The sequence below is a fragment of the Phyllostomus discolor genome, chromosome 4, assembly GCF_004126475.2.
Source record: "Phyllostomus discolor isolate MPI-MPIP mPhyDis1 chromosome 4, mPhyDis1.pri.v3, whole genome shotgun sequence".
NCBI classification, from domain to species: Eukaryota; Metazoa; Chordata; class Mammalia; order Chiroptera; family Phyllostomidae; genus Phyllostomus; species Phyllostomus discolor.
In genome coordinates, this window is record NC_040906.2 from 51019867 (window position 1) to 51037687 (window position 17821).

Genomic DNA, 17821 nt, shown 5'->3' on the forward strand with positions numbered 1-17821 from the left:
AAAGAGGGAGAAAGAGAGAGAGAAATATCAATGTGTGGTTACCTCTCCCATGGCCCCCAAGGGGGACCTGGACCACAACCCCAGCATGTACCCTGACTGGGAATCGAACCAGTAACCCTTTGGTTTGTAGTTCGCACTCAATCCACTGAGCTACACCAGCCAGGCGACATGCTACGTTTAAATCTTTCATACTGGCAAATATTTTAAAAGCTCAACAAACCTACTATTAATAAGGTGAGTGATGGGGAGCAGTCACTGATGAGAGAATGATTTGGTACTACCTTTAATTGGCAAGATCTGTAAAATTAAAAATGCAAGTATTCTCCATTGAGACGATTCCACTTCTAGGAATTTATCCTACAGGCACAGTTGCACAGATAGCCCAAGTCACATACACACAGATGTTCACTGCAGAATTGTTTAGACTGGAAACCACCTCAATATCCTTTCAAAAGAGGGATGATTGAATAATTGTGGTGTGCTGTATAACAGACACCAGGCGGCCATTCTAAAAGAATGCCCGGGATCCACATGTACTGATATGAGGCCATCTCTAAGACATATTACAATGGGGAGGACGGCACATACAACCTAATCTTTTTATGTAGGGTGGGCATTTCAAAGGGGCTATTTCTATACTGTGTTCCTGTGTTCTGGAAGAAATCAAAACAAAGTATTAGCAGTGGCTGCTCTGAGGAGGCTTGGTGCCATGAAAAAAGAAGAGAGAGGCTTCTGTGCTATTTAAAATCTTCTATCACATGCATTTGTTGTTTTTATATTTTAAAAGCAGATTATTTTAAATAAACATTAAATGAATCTTTAAACACGGTGGAGGATTCCATGGTGCTTTGAGCTATGTTGTCAGAAGGAAGGGGATTCCACATCCCACCCAGTCTAATGCTGAGGGAAGAAGCAAGGCAGGCAGTTTTTTAATAAAATAAAACCGTGTAGATACAAAGAAAACTAAAACAATGTAACGAAGGCACTGGAGTAGCCCTTTCCAACACTTACAGCGAGTCAGAACAAGTGTGGTCTTGCCCAAGACCACCTGACCGCAATTAGAACTCCCCTGGCCCTCTACCCTCGGGGACACTCTTTATTGTCACCAGAGGGGGCGACAGCAAATCGAGGTAGCAAACTCCCGGGAAACGGGAATACCCTGGTTAGTGGGAACTCGCTCTCTTCCACGAGGGTGTCCAGGGTAGCCCCATGGGATGGCGAGGTTCAGCCTCTGGGATATGCTCTCAAGTGCCAACTCTGCTGGAGGGTAGAAAAGCCGTTTGTCCAGCACAGCCCTCGGAGGCTTGCGGCTGTGCAGCTCGCCCCGACCCTGCACTGCCACCTGCCACCTCTACCCGGAGCCGGGCCCAGCTGTCGCTCTCGAGCGCCCCTGCCCAGCCCAGGCGCGCATTCATGGGGCCACAGTGCGACCCAGCGGGCCGCGGGGAAACTGCGCCAGCCCGATGGCCACCCCCGCGACTAAGGGAACGAAGACCCTAGCGACTAGTGGAATGTAGACCAGGAGAGAGTCACAGCCTCCCACCTGTTAGTTTTCCAGAACAGACGGACACGAAGCAGTCTGCTTCCTCCTTTGTGAGCGGAGGGAGTCGATCTGTTTGCCAAACTGCTCAACGTCATTGGTCTCTTTTACTCGGGCACTTCACTCACAATGTAGGTGAAAATCGACTCCCCGGGAAGTTCTGCTTTGAGAGACTTGGGGTTTTTACTCAGGATTCCGGACAACTGGTAATTTATGAAATCCAAGGAAGGAACTCTTCCTTTCTATCTGAAGGATGACTGTAAGAATCCGGTAGAATCTGTGGATAGTCAGACTGACTACATGCAGGCTCATCCGAAATTCCACCTTTATCCTGAAATCGGCCTCGGCCCAAGCAGAAGTGTCCCCTTACTTGCTGGTATGGCCTGTAGACTGTCTTTTGGATGTGAATTGGGATCTGCACATCATCCCCCTTACTGGGCCCTAACGAGCTCCCCGAGGCAGAAACTTTGTATTACTCAGCTGTGTCAGGAGCAGGGGTGAAGACAGAACAGGAATAGGGACAAAAACAGAAGCTATGTCATACAGCAACAGTGACTTGCCAGTTTTACTTGTCATTTAAATAGCTTGCTGCACACCAGATTGCTATCTATTGAACACCAAATTGCTACTGATTATGCTGATCCTTGATCCAGCCGGCCAGCATTCCTCAATGGTCACCTTTTGCACACTAGTTTCAGGCTGTATTAATTCCATACAACTTGCATATTAGGTAACTCTGAATATATAGTACTGTCACTGAACATTTTTATTACCAAGCCATAATTACATAAATTGGGGTTTTTTCCAACTTTTGCTATAGGTTTAGATTTTTTATCTTTTTGACATATTCACTAACTATATTGCTTTTTAAGCATTGCTTATTTGTATACACATCCAAAACTTGCACAGGGAGCTCATACTCTGCATCAGCGAGGGTCTAGCTGCACAGAATCTGTCCTGGCTAGTTTCAGCAAGAGGAAATTTGTTGCAGGGTATCATATAGCTCCCAGAATCACTGAAGTGGGGGAGTAGGAAGAGGATTTGACAAGCACCAGACTCTTAGGCTGAGCTTCCAGGAATAATTCCAAAGCCACAGAAGAGGACTGCCAAGAGAACAATAAGCACAAGCCAAATCTGGTTCTGCCATTGCACCAGGCACACTGTGCCGCCTCTGCTATCGTCCGGAAGCTGCCAGCAGTGAGGTGCTGCTGCTGCTGCTGCTGCTACATATCACCTCTGCTACCATCTACACACCATCCTGCTACCCAAATCTGGAACTGCTTAAGCAGCAAATAGAGTAATCAAGTAATGGCGATAATGGATTATAAAATAATGAATTGTTTTTCAAAGATAACCCATGGTCCATGAGGATACTCAAAAGAGAAAGAGAGAGAGATTCCACAGAGAAGAGTGTCATCTAATAAATATAGAAGGGATAATAGAATTAGAAAATGATCATTCTGTAACCTGTGATGTAATTATCAATTCAGGCAATGGATACTAAAACTATAGGGGGAACAGTATATTCACATGGTCTCAAAGTATCACTACACAGAGGACTTAACTAATTTTAAAGGGGAGAATGGAGGGACAGGGGAGCACCTCCTAACTGGCTGACCACAATGAGTAATGCATCATATGCCTTGTGGTGTGATGCAAAAAGAGACACCCAACCTCTCCTACAAAGTACTTTTGCCCAAAATGTTTCCCTAAAAGAAATCAAGAAAAAACAGACAAATGCAGAATATGATACATTCTACATGTCAACTGGCCTGGTCTTTTAAAAACCCAGTGTCATGAGGGAAAAAAAGAGGGGGCTACTAACTATTCTATACTAAATGATACTAAAGACATAACAACGCAATATAATGCATGACTCTTGTTTGGATCCAGATTGAAAAAGTTATAAAAAACCATTTGGGGGGAATTTAGTACAAATTATATGTCAGAATCATTGCTAATTTTCTTAGGTGTGATCATGGTAATGTGGTTATGTAAGGGAAATGTCATTATTCTCAAGACATGCATGCTAAAGTGTCACAGTATCTGCAGCTTTCAAACATTAACAATCAGTAAATGTAAGTGAAGGATGGATGGGCATTAATGGCATTATCCTTTCAATTTTCCTATAGAAATTTTTCAGCTAAAATGCAGTGGGTAAAGATTCACATATGGTCTCAATATTCTGGGGTTTTTTCCCTTCGTGATCCTGGATGGTAAAGCATTCCTTATGTCTTTTTAGCTCATCTTTGGTTTCATATGCCTTCTACTCTGACCTTCCTGAGACACTCAAACCTGGACACACACCTATCCCATGCAAGCAATGTTTCCACAGCCAGAAAGCATACGGGGTCTCCTCTTCACAGTTGGATCACTGGGAGCATTTTTCTGCATCAGCATCTCACGTTTGTCATTTTCTCACGACTGTGCGCAGCTTTGGGAATCTGTCACAGTCTGTTTGTGACTTATCATTTTCCCATTCTCTGGAGAAAGAGATACCATACAACTTCCTCATTACTGTACAGCAAGAAGGGGCCACACCCAGAGTCCTCTGCTCAGATCACTGGTGGATTCCAGGAATGGCTTTTGAAGTTTGTGACAGATGCCAAGGTGTATTGGGAACACTACTGGGCTAAATATTAGGAGTCTCTTTGGAAGTCATTTTATCTCTCAGGGCTTCAGTTTCTTCTTATTTCAAGCAAGTGATTAGAATGGATATTTTTAAAGCTCACTTCTAGCTCTAACAGTTTATTCTTCAAGTCTTGCTTCCTGAGACATATCTATCACTCTCCAGAAGGCAAAGCTAGGGCTGAGTCCTCCTCCTTGAGAACAGTCCTCAAATTCCTGACATTCCCACGGTAAAGTAGCACCCTCAGCTCTTCTCACGGCAAAACGGAAACATTTTTTAAGACCTAACCCATTTCCACACCTAGCCTATACTTACCTTCCTTCTGGAAACAAATATGTCAGTTGGCAACCTGTAAAGCCTCAGAAGGAAAATTAATTTCATATGTCCTTAGCATACTATATGAAGAATCAAAGGAGAATACTCAGTGAAACATGGTTATCCACCCCCTTTACTCTCTAAAGCTGGTCACTGTCTGTTAGCTATAGGACCACTGGGAAAATTCTGATAGGGGAAAAAATTATGAAAGATTTGGGCAGAAATTGTAAAGGAAAACAGTAAATTGTCATCCACAGTGTAACCAGGGTGAATCAAGAATTAAAAGTATAAGAGATTGGTAATAAATGGTGAAGAAAACACGTGTTAGAAAATAACATACGCCGGCAAGATGGAGGAATAGGTGGACGCACCATACCTCCTCGTACAACTAAGATTAGAAAACCAATAATTTACAACAATAATTTACTATCAGAATAACACCCAGATCTGGCAGAGGATTTATCTGAATGGAAGTCGGGCAGCCAAGAAGTTGAAGTAGACAAGTTCATCTGGACTGGTAGGAGAAGACGAGCCGGCGGGCGCGGGGCTGGCTCGGGTCGGCAGCGTGCGGAGGTCGGGGGAAGGTTTGGCGAGAAATCGGCGCAAAAGCCATCGGGCGTGTAAGAAGGCAGCGGTGATCCCTGAGTACGCAAGCTGCGGCTGGCAGACCCAGAGGGGCAGCGATTGTGGGCCAGGGCAGAACTCGCAGCCCGGAAGCCCAGACAAGGGTCTGAGTCCAGGGGAACAGAACTACCGCCATTGTTTTCTCCCGCCCCGCTCCCGCTCCCGCCCTGCCCCCACATATAATGTCACAATCTAGCGACCGGGGTGCCCAGCCCCGGTGAGCACCTAAGGCTCCGCCCCCCACCGTAACCAGAGCAACCAGACCGAGAAAAAAAAAAAAGGAGAGACAGGGGAAAAAAAAAAGAAACCATGTTTTCAACAGAGCAGATCAGTCCCCCAGGACTCATCCTTTTGAGCGACCAAGAATTAGCCAATCTATCAGATGCACAGTTCAGAACACTGGTGATCAGCAAGCTCACGGAACTGGTGGATTTTGGACGAAATTTAGATGAAAGAATGCAGATTACCATAAAAGAGATGCAGGAAGACACGCGGAGGAGAGCCAATAGTGAAAGGAAGGAATATGAGTCTCAAAACAATACAGTGGACCAGAAGGAAGATAGAATCAACCAAGCAGGAAAGCATGATGAAATAAGAATTCAAAAAATTGAGGAAAAGATTAAGAGCATCCAAGACACCTTTAAACGTTCCAATATCCGAATTATAGGGGTACCAGAATCGGAAGGGGAAAAGCAACAGATTGAGCACGTATTTGAACAAATAATAAAGGAGAACTTCCCCGATCTGGCAAAGGGAACAGTCTTCCAAGAAACCCAAGAAGCTCAGAGAGCCCCAAAGAAGTTGGACCCAAGAAGAAACACACCAAGGCACATCATAATTACATTAGCCAAGGTAAAAACGAAGGAGAGAATCCTAGAAGCAGCAAGAGGTAAGGGGACAGTAACCTACAAAGGAGTTCCCATCAGACTGTCAGCTGATTTCTCCAAAGAGACCTTACAGGCAAGAAGGGGCTGGAAAGAAATATTCCAAGTCATGAAAAACAAGGACCTACATCCCAGATTGCTCTATCCAGCAAAGCTCTCATTTAGAATGGAAGGGCAGATAAAGTGCTTCTCAGATAAGGTCAAGTTAAAGGAGTTCATCGTCACCAAGCCCTTATTTTATGAAATGCTAAAGGGACTTATCTAAGAAAAGAAGATAAAGAAAAGACATGTATAGTAAAAGGACAGCAAACTCACAAATATCAACAACCACACCTAAAGCAAAACCAAAAGAAACGAAGTAAACAATTAGAACAGGAACAGAACCACAGAAATGGAGGGCACATGGAGGGTTAGCAGCAGGGGGGTGGGAGGAGGAGAGAGAGGGAAAAGGTATAGAGAATAAGTAGCATAGAATGTAGGTTGAAAATAGATAGGGGGAGGGGAAGAATAGTACGGGAAATGTAGAAACTAAATAACTCATAAGTATGACACATGGACATGTACTAAAGGGGGAAATGTGGGTGGGAGGGGGGTACAGAGTGGAGGGGAGAGAAGGGGGGAAATGGGACAACTGTAATAGCATAATCAATAAAATATATATTAAAAAAAAAAGAAAATAGGGGCAAAGCAAGGAACCTTATTTACATGATTACAATAATGAAAATACCAAATAAAAATTTAATCGAAATCTAAAAAAAAAAAAAAAAGAAAATAACATACTAGAGACTGATTCATTTCCACACTCAGTTCAACACCCTTGTGCCTTCATCACATTTTCTACCCTGTACACTTTTATAATAAGAAACAATGCAGAAACACAGGGTGGGGCACATGTAGGTTTACAGTTGTTCATCTGGAAAATAATACAATAATTAATAATACAAGAATAAACTCTGTGTTTTGCATACTCACAGCAGTAAACGTATATTTGCCCCACCCTATATTTAAACTACATCCTTCCCTGGTGAACCATTCAGGACAAGCAGAGGTCCACGAAACTGTGATAGTCAGTTTCTAGAGTCAAGAATTAAGTGCATTCTTGTGATTAGCTAGTAGAGTTCAGACTTGGCCAGCAGGAAACCCAGAAGTGGGCCTGCCCTACCACTAGGGGACACAGGCCAAATCAAACCGTTGCCTTTGAGTGACACATGCGAGAATGCTTTTAGACAAAGTAAAAAAAAAAAAAAAAGAAGAAGAAGAAAGATTCACTCTTAAAGGAAAGAGCCCATTCGCTGGGAACTCTGTTGTCCATTACTGAGAGCTGAGGTGATTTATGGTGCCCCGTGTGCACATTTTCCTTACTTAATTTAGACTGATCATTTATGGCTTACTTGACAAATTTGCTATAGTCAAGAGTATTTCTAATAAAAAAAAGTTTGGGTACTTCAGAGAGCTAAATAGGGGTCTCTTAGGGTGATGTCTCACAAAAGTCAAAAGGAAAGGTCATTTCTCTGGAATATGTATGAGCTGTATTTAGGTAATAATTGTTTTGTTTATTTTTTATCACCCATCCTTTCCATTCACGTGTAAATTCCATAAAGGTGGGGACCATACCTGTGTTTTTCACCACTGAACCCACAGCCCATAGCACATGGTGAAAATGCAATAAGAAGTTAATACAGGAAGATACACAAAACATTTGTAATCAGAGGGAAAAAAGCATGGTATGGTTCCCCATCATTTCACATCTTTCCATGTCTCAGATTTTTTGGTTCCCTTTAATACATCCCATAGCACATTTCTTGTTCAGGTGACTCCTGGGTACTCTGTGAGTTTTGTTTTTAAAAATGAAATCTCTCTCTCCCCCTCTCTTATATTTTGAAACCCGTCAATGTTAGCATGTGGGGAAGCTTTTGATTTGAGTATATCTATCTTGCTTGCAGCCAACACACTAAACTCTTATTATTAAACCCAACAGCTAAGGGTTCGATTTGCTTGATTCTCTTAGTAAGCTTGGTATAAAATCATATCATCTGCAAAGAATAAAATTTTATCTTTTCCTTTCCAATGATCTAAATCTTATTTCTGTTTCATCTTTAATTGCACTAGCTGCAAACTGGGAAAGACATCAAATGATAATGGTGATGGTGGGTGTTCTGTAATCCACTCATGAGTCTAACGAGGAGGCCTCCGGTGTTTCCTCATCCTGATCCTCACAACTGGAGCCCAGCAACTTCTTATGTGCTCACTTCCTTTCACTTTATTCCTATTACAGACCACTTAAAATAATCCTAATGTAATAATATAAGTCTTAGTAACACCAGGGTGGTTAGCTCTCAAAGAAGTTTCCTTTCTGTACTTAAACCACAATGTGAGAGCATTCCTTTGCCTGTTGAACACACAAGCGCATATGCGTGCACACACTCACACAGCACCACACCAGATGTACCGTGTCCAAGCCATGCTGCCCCTGGCACTTGGGGGATGTGGAGGGTGGTGGAGAAACACGGATGCCTCAAGGGCCCCAGCACATCCGCAGCACTTGTGGCCAGCACAGTGCCCACAGCTCTGAGAGTATCCAGAGCTAGCATCCTTGGCAGAAACATGCACATTCCCACAGTAAGTCCATGTATTTATATGCATAAATGGACAGTAACTATGTGTTTGTCCTAGCCACCATTAGAAGTGAACAGAGTACTGAAATGATATAAAAAAGAACTACTCTTCTCATGCTCCAGATGAGGACTCTGGTGAATTCTGAATCTTTCCCTTGGTCCACCTACCTATCCATGCTTAAGCAAATCCTTCTTCTGTCTCCTCTGCTTGATTCACAACAGGATGAGACTAGAAACCATTTTGGAGCCCGTGGAGGTACACTGCCCTTCTATGGTCTCACACCCTCTCCACCTCCTACACCCCTCTCCTCCTTTTCAGAACCAAAGCTCTCCACTGGCTGCCTCCAGGTGGTGAAGACCATGGATGCAGATCCAGGGGCACACATCATCATGTGCAAAAGCACCAGGACCTAAGTGCATGGCCTTGATGCACTGCCTGGCAAGGAGGTCTTCTATAGAGAATCGCACCCTTCCTAGCCCACTGCCCAAGCTTTGTGCTGTCAGAACAGCCAAAGGAGACTGGTGTCTTCTCCAATGACCTAGGAACCCGACTACTCCCAGACTTCTCTCCAGCTTTCCCAAATATAGCAGCAAGAAAACCATCATGAGGGGAAGACCCGGGAGGTGGGATGGTAACAGCAGTCTTTAGCACTGGCTCTACTGCCACCCCCCTCGATACGTGTTTGGATAAATCAGAACCTTCCTTCCTTCTTCTTAGCCTACTCTGTGTCCACAGGCACCCTGGTCTAGTGAGGGGGGAAAGAATACATTACCTGTGTCCGTATGAGTGTTCGTGGATTGAGGGCAGAAAGAAGGTTGCCTTTGTTTCCTGCCCCCAGGCTCCCTCCCTGCTCCTCTCACTCCTCAATGAAAGTCTGTTCCAGAGCCAAGCCTAACCCCAATTCTATGTTTTACTCCCTGGTTGGCGCCATGCCAGTCTCTGGCCAGTGCCTACCCCTAATGCACAGCCCAGCAGTCCAAGCCCTGGTTATTACTAGACTAATAATTAATAATTGTAGCTAATATTTATAAGCTAGCACACATACACAAACATATATCTGGAGGTTTGTCCAGAAAGTATCCACCCATGCAATATGAAAAATAAAGATCTTTATTTAAAAAGATACAACATTCGAGAAACATTGTACATAGACCAATGCATCCTCAGTCCCCTTCCAAGTAGGCACCTCACACAAAGTTGGGACCTCACACAGTTCTCCCAATCACTATTAGCTATGCCGTCGTATTTTCCTGAATCTCACTGGCAGCCTGAAATCTCTTTGTTTTTAAAGGTGATTTTAGTTGTGGGAAAAGCCAGAAGCCATGGGGCACCAAATCTGGGCTGTAGTGGGGACTGAGTCACCAGGGTTATTTGATGTTTTGCCAAAAACTCTGCACAAGACGTGATGCACAAGTAGACACACTGTCATGATGAAGCAGCCAATCACCTGTAGCTCATAGCTGTGGACTTCTGAATCATCCGAATAGTTTCCACAGAGGAATGTTCAAGCTTAATACAAAATTTGATGCAGATTCGTTGCTCTACTTGCTCAATCATTTTCAATGTGATAGTCATGCAGTACACATGCTCATTCAATGGCTAGTACAGTGAAGTCATCATTGTTCACACATACACATTCCAGTCCACTCTCCTTGGCCGACAGGTTACATAGATGCCATGCAGACCATTCTCATTATACTAACAACAGCTGGCCTTTTTCCAGACAGAACTTGAATATTTGATATTTATAGCAACCCTCTGAGGTAGGTACTATCATTATCCCCCTTTTACAGATAAGAAAACTGAGACTCCAGGAGATTAGGTGACTTTCCCAAGGTCACAAAGCTTGTACACAGCAGAACTGAGATTTGAATCCTGGACCTGCAAACATAACCTCTGAGCTTGTGCCAACACTGAAAGTTTTATCCCCTGCCCCCAATTCAGCCTCAACTTCACCCCCAAATTCTCTGGATCTGATGGCAACTCTGCACTCCTCGGTAATGCAGCTAGGTCCCACAGCCTGCCACTCGGAATCAGAAGGCAGAGTCTGCCCACCCTGTCCCTATTAGAGGCTGTCCTGATATATCCTTACTGGTCCTACAGACAGCAACAGAGCCCAAATCAATGAGAAGTATACACTGAGCCAGGCCAAGGTGGTCAGCTCACGGAAGCCCTAAAAAGACTGAGCATCATCAAAGCATCCCAGATGTTGATTAAAATGAGCTCCAGATACTGCAGACACAGCTGTGGCACCCCAGGCCCACCTCTCAGGACTGCAAAGGATGCTGCCCCAACAAAGGCATTCCTGTGTCTAGAAATGCCTGTGAAATTCAAGGAGTGGGCAGTGGAAGAAGCCAGCATGGGAAGCACAGTTGGCCTGAGGATAAGAGAGTCCACAGGAAGGAGGTTTGGGCAGAGGCTTTCACGTCCCCTGCAAGAATCAACAGTACAAACCACACAGTCCCACTCTAGCGGAACCCTGGGCATTGGCTTCTCTGAGCTGTGTGCCAGCAATTCCAGATGGCTGTTCCACAACCTCTTGGACCAAATTCTGCACTCCCACTTTATGTGGCTTTCCCAGCCAACAGGCCTGATTTTATTCACAAATCACGTATCTCTCAGTTCCATCCTCTCCCTCTCCCCCACCCCCATGCTTCTAGCGCTTCCTAGGGCATTCATCACTGTCAATTATTAATAACCAGATGTGCAATTTCTTTAGAATTTACAGGAGTCAAACAAACTCATTTTGTTTTTTGAGGTAGGTATTGCACTCATTTTACAGATGGAGAAACGAAATCCTAAATTGCAGTGCCTCAGGGCAAGCCATTGACCTAACTGCTTTAAGGGGGCCAGTATAAAACAAATAGTTGCACAATGTTTTTACCGAGATCAAGATAACTTTGCTTTTAGAAATGCTGAGCAGACAAAACAAAACTTGCCCACTGGTTTCTCTGGCCTCTGAGCCACCAGTTAAATAACTTAGATAAGCCTGCCTGTGGGAGCCCCGGCTTCTAACGGCCAGGCTGCTCAATTCTCTATTATTTCCTCGGTTCTTTGTTAATTCACCATAGCTCAACTGACTTGCATGGAAAAGGAGGCAAAGAAACAGTATTGAAGAATCCCCAATATGACTCAGAGCAAAATTCCCACCAACCTCCACCACAATCCAAACAACTCAAATACTAGACAGAACCCTGTAGTCTCAAATTAATGCATGGTGTGCGGGGAAGAACCTTCATTCTTTAAATTCCAATATGGGATATTTCCAAAGAGTAACAATATTTGCTTTAAAAATAAGGAAACCGCAAGATGTTATCAGAGTCATTTCCTATTTCATTATCACATTAAGACTACACTTTCCAGCCACCATTGGTGGAGAGACAGAGGGAAAACAAGAATTAAAAAAGAACAAATAGTAAACCTGACCTACAGAAGTGGGTTCTAACCTGGGGACATGGAATCTTTAGTCAGTTTCAAAGGGATCCATGAACATCTTGGAAGATTATTCAAGATTTTGTGTGTACGCAAATTTTTCTGGGAAGAAGTTTCCTAGCTATCATCAAGAGCCACCTCAAAAAAAAAAAAAACACACTTAGAGTAGAAATAACTGCCTTCTACAATCCAACACTATTTTCTCAAGCCCAACTTTCCCTCTCTCCTGAAAAGAGTGACCTCTCCTCCACTGGCACTATGGAGCTGTGGGCCCCAGGAACTTGGTGACCCCCAAGGCCTGTCAGCCCACCTATAGTTCCTGCCACTCCTGTGTCTGCCTAGTGATGCTGGAACCGTCTGCAATGGAAGGCCAAATATAAACCCATAGCACCCTAGATAAGTCAAACTGGGAACATTCAAAAGAGCTGAAAGGGACAGAGTATGGAAAATAAAACATCCAGTGCCCAAGAGAACACAGCTGAGTAGCCTTCAGAATCACTCAGGAAAGGCTGGAACGGCTAGAAAGGCTGAAAGAGCTAGAAAGGCTGGAATCACTCAGGGAAGCAGATGAGACTTCTGAAGTTTAGGAAGGAAGAGCATATTACATGGGTTGGGTTTGCAGGTGTAACAAGCACAGATCAGAGGCAGGAACTAATTAAAGTGACAGAGATGCTGGGAAGGAACAGATGGACTGGTCCAGGGCCAGGGAGGAAATGAAAGGCAAGATGAAGGCCGTATCATCAAGCACCGCTAAGAGATGAGGTCTGAACTTTTCTATGGAAGATGTCAGAGGTGGGCAGATTTCAATGGGGAAAGAGACCACATGACTAGGCTCTAAAGGAAAAGAAGAGTAGCTAGTGGGGTTTAAATGAACAGAAAAGAAAAGAAAGATATGATTACTGAGAAGAGAAATTGTCTAGCACAAGGAGTACCAGGTGTTCATTTTAAAGGTACATGGTAGATGAATGGTCTGTTCAGCACAGGGCATATATGACCAAATGCAGGTGTGGATAATGGGCTGACCTGGGCCAAAGAAGATGGAGGGATCCTTCCCACATGCCTGTAGCCTGCCTGTGCAGAGGTCTAGCAACTGACTGTTAATGTAGAATCATTGTGAGTCTGTGTGATGGTCCCAACATCCATCTCTGCCTATACTTCATCTGAGCAACTGTATTCTGACTGAGTGGCCATGATTAAAGAGAAATATAAATTACAGCACAAGAAAGTCAGAAAATGATCAAGAGTCTCCTAGTCTGTTCTGGAACAAGTTCTACTCCCTGAACCTGAATCTATTCCTTGATGTGTTGTTGCTGTAGGAAATAGTGAAATTCACAAAATCTTAATTGTCATCAGTAAATAGCTGGTTGAGTAGGTTATAGTTTGTCTATATTCTGGAATAATATACTGGTGCTTAAAAGAATGAACTGCTTCCATTTTAGGAATTCCAGCCAAGATGGAGACATAGGTAGATATGCCTCACCTCCTCCCACAACAACAACAACAAAAAGATAACAATCCATTTAAAAACAAAAACAACCAGAACTGCCAGAAAATCAAACTGTATGGAATGCTGACAACCGAGTTAAAGAAGAAACATTCATCCAGACCAGTAGGAGGGGTGGAGACAGTCAGCTGGGGTGAAGAGGGCACGCAGCAAGGCGGTGGCTGGTGAATGGGGCAGTCCCACATTCACATGTGGATAAATACTGGGAGGAATAACTGGGGAGCAAGACAGACCACGCAAACCAGGGTTCCAGCACCAGAAAATAAAGCCTCAGAACCTCTACCTGTAAAAACCTGTGGGGGTTGTAGCAGGGGAAGAGACTGCCAGTCTCTCAGGAGAGTCTGTTGGAGAGGCCCATGGGGTCCTAGAATGTATACAGTCCCACCCACATGGGAATCAGCACCAGGACAACACCTGGAAGGGTGCCATTCACTTGCGGGAAGCAGAGAAAGTGACTGAAAGCAGGTGAGAGCCAAGCAAGTGGCATTCTTCCCTCTGACCCCTCCCCCACATACAGCACCACAACAACGCAAAGTGGGTTACCCCACCCTGGCAAATACCTAAGGCTCCCCCTTACAACATAACAGGTGTGCCAAGACAAAGAAATATGGCCCAAATAAAAGAACAGATCAAAACTCCAGAAAAAGAACTAAGCAATAAGGAGATAACAAACCTATCAGATGGAGAGTTCAAAACACTGGTAATCAGGATGCTCAGAGAAATAATTGCATACAGCTGCAAAATAAATGAAGCAGAGAAGGCTATACAAAGTGCAATAAAGAAAAATATACAGGGAACCAACAGTGAAGGGAAGGAAACCAGGACTTGAATCAATGATTTAGAACAAAAGGAAGAAATAAACATTCAACAGAATGAAGAAACAAGAATCCAGAGAAAAGCTTAGGAACCTCTGGGACTTAAGAAGTACCAACATCCAAATCATGGGAGGGCCAAAAGGGGAAGAGGAAGAGCAAGAAATTAAAAACTTATTTGAAAAACATAATGAAAGAAAACTTTCCCCATCTGGAGAAAGAAATAGACATGTAAGTCCAGGAAGGTCAGAGAGTTCCAAACAAGTTGGACCCAAAGAAGGCCACACCAAGACACATAATTGAAATGTTAAAGATTAAAGATAAAGAGAGAATCTTAAAAGCATCAAGAGAGAACAAGAGAGTTACCTACAAAGGAGTTCCCATCAGACTATCTGCTGATTTCACAAAAGAAATCTTACAGGCAAGAAGAGGCTGGAAAGAAGTACTCAAAGTCATGAAAAGCAAGGACCTACATCCAAAGTACTCTTTCTAGCAAATTTATCATTTAAAATGGAAGGGCAGACAAAGTGCTTCCCAGATAAGGTAAAGATAAAGGAGTTTATCATCACCAAGCCCTTATAAACGGACTTATCTAAGAAAAAGACGTTGATCAAAACTATGAACAGTAATATGACAACAAACTCACAACTATCAACTGAACCTAAAAAAATAAAATAAAAAATAAACTAAGCAAACAACTATAACATAGAAACAAACAGAATCATAGAAATGGAGATCATATGGAGGGTTATCAGTGGGGAGGGGGAGCAGGGAGAATGGGGGAAAAGGTACAGGGAATAAGAAGCATAATTGGTAGGTACAAATAGACAGGGGGAAGTTAAGAATAGTATAGGAAATGGAGAAGCCAAAGAATTTACCTGTACAACCCATGGAATTGACATAGGGCAGGGGAGAATGCTGGAGGGAATGGGGGTACCAGGTGGAGTGGGATAAAGGGGAAGAAAAAACTGGGACAACTGTAATAGCACAATCAATAAAATATACTTAAAATAAAAAAGAATGAACTACCTCCAGATGTGCTAAAATGAAAAAACATCCAAGATCTCCTGGAGGGGAAAAAGTGGGAGATTGTACAATAATGCCATCCTACTTGTTAAAATATTATACAAATATATACTGTATAATTGTGCTTGATATTCAGCTATTCATTCAAGAAATATTCATTGAGCATCTTATCGGGCACTACACAAAAAATCCCTGCCTACACAGAACTTAACTAATTCTGGTAGGGGAAACACAATAAACAAGAGAATCAAGTAAAAGGTACATGCACAATGTAAAAAAAGTGCTAAGGATAAAAAGAAATCAGGGAAGGGAACAGAAGTATGAGGTAGGTGCAGTTTTCAATACCACCTCCTTGGAGGTGTATTTGAGTCAAGAACAGAGGGAAGTGATGGGAGAGTCGGACTGCTATCAGGAGGAAGAGCCTGGGAAATGGAAGCAAAGGCTCTGAGGCAGGAGCCTGCCTGGAGGATGCTAACAGCTGGTAAGGAGAAGGGATAAGGCAAACAGGAGTTAAAATAAAGGGAGGTAACAGGGTCTGCTGACCGTGTGAAGACATTGCTTTTACTGTAAGTGTGATGGATAAACATGCTAAGCCTCTAGGAAGATGTTAATAGTGGTTAATTAAGAAATGGGATTAAGAACAGGAGTGAAGACTGCTGGGTGTTTGTGTCCATCTGCAAACACAGGCCTCTTGCCTTTGCCACTCTTCCACCTTCGCAGGTCTACTCCACCCCCAGCTCACCGTGGATGATGATATTACTGCGCTCATGGTCAACAATGGCTCTGGCATGTGCAAGGTTGGCTTTAGGGGTGATGATGCCTCCAGGGCCATCTTCCCCTCCATCATGGGGCACCCTTGGCACCAGGGCAGGATAGTGGACCTGGGCCAGGACTCCCACGTAGGCAATGAGGCCCAGAGCAAGAGGGGCATGCTGACTGTGAAGTACCCCATTGAACATGGCATTGTCACCAACTGGGATGACATGGAGAAGATCTGGCATCACACCTTTTACAATGAGCTTGTGGCCCCTAAGGAATACCCCATCCTGTTCACTGAGGCCCTCCTGAATCCCAAGGCCAACCATGAGATGACTCTGGTCATGTTTAAGACTCTCAACACCCCAGCAATGCATGTGGCCACCCAGGCCATGCCACCCCTGTACGCCTCTGGCCACACCACTGGCATTGTGATGGACTCTGGGGATGGGATCACCCACACTCTGCCCATCTATGAGTGCTACACCCTCCCCCACTCCATCCTGTGTCTGGACCTGGCTGGCTGGAACCAGACAGACTACCTCATGAAGATCCTCACGGAGTGTGGCTATAGCTTCCCTACCACAGCTGAGTGGGAAATGGTGTGTGACACCAAGAAGCTGTGCTATGTTGCTCTGGACTTGGAGCAGGAGATGGCCACTGCAGCCTCCAGCTCCTCCCTGGAGAAGAGCCAGGTGCTGTCTGATGGTCAAGTCATCACCACTGGCAACAAGCAGTTCCACTGCTTCAAGGCCCCCTTCCAGCCTGAGCATGGAATCTGGTGCCATCCATGAAACTGCCTTCAACTCCATCACAAAGTATGATGTTGACATCCGTAAGGGAGCTCTGTACCCACACAGTGCTGTCTGGTGGGACCACCATGTACCCAGGCCTTGCCAAAGGATGCAGAAGACCCCGCCCTGGCTCCCAGCATGATGAAGATCAAGATCCTTGTGCCCCCCAAGCGCAAGCACTCTGTGGGGACTGGTAGCTCCACCTGGGCCCCCCTGTCCACCTCAGTGGAGATGGGACACTCTTACAGGAAGTCCCCTGCCTGCCCAAAAGCCACTCACTTCTTCCTAAGAAGGGCCAGTCCTTGCCTGAGTCCACACAGGGGAGGGTGGTAGCATTGTTTTTGCCTAAATTATGTAATCCAAATGTTTTAATCTTCACCTTAACCCCTGTTCTTTTTGTTTTATTTGAATGGTCAGCCATCATGGCCCCCCTTTTCGTCCCCACCTTGAGATGTATGAAGGCTTTTTAGTCCCCTGGGAGTGGGTTGAGGTGCAGATGCAGCCAGGGCTTACCTGTACACTGACTTGAGACCAGTGCAATGAAGTGCACACCTAAAAGGAAAAACAAAAAGAACAAGAGTGAAAATCTTTTCAATTTTCACATTATAAACTTTTATACTGGTTTTACATTTTATCTTGAGTACCTATGCATTTTATTATTAATTTTAAACTCATTTCCAGATTTCCATTTTTTCACTTATATTAAATTTATTGGGGAGACATTGGTTAATAAAATTATATGTCTCAGGTGTACAGTTCTATAATACCCCATCTGTTATTATACTGTGTGTTTGCTACCCCAAGTCTCCTTCAACACCACCTTCCCCTCTTCTATCTTCCCCCACCCCCCTTTCCCTCTGGCAATCACCATACTGTTGTCTGTGTCTAT

General features: G+C 44.1%; 1 pseudogene; it reads left to right on the forward strand.

Moving 5' to 3' along the window:
* Positions 1-1840: 1840 nt before the first annotated feature.
* Positions 1841-17265, forward strand: LOC114494829 (annotated as a pseudogene).
* Positions 17266-17821: the final 556 nt, after the last annotated feature.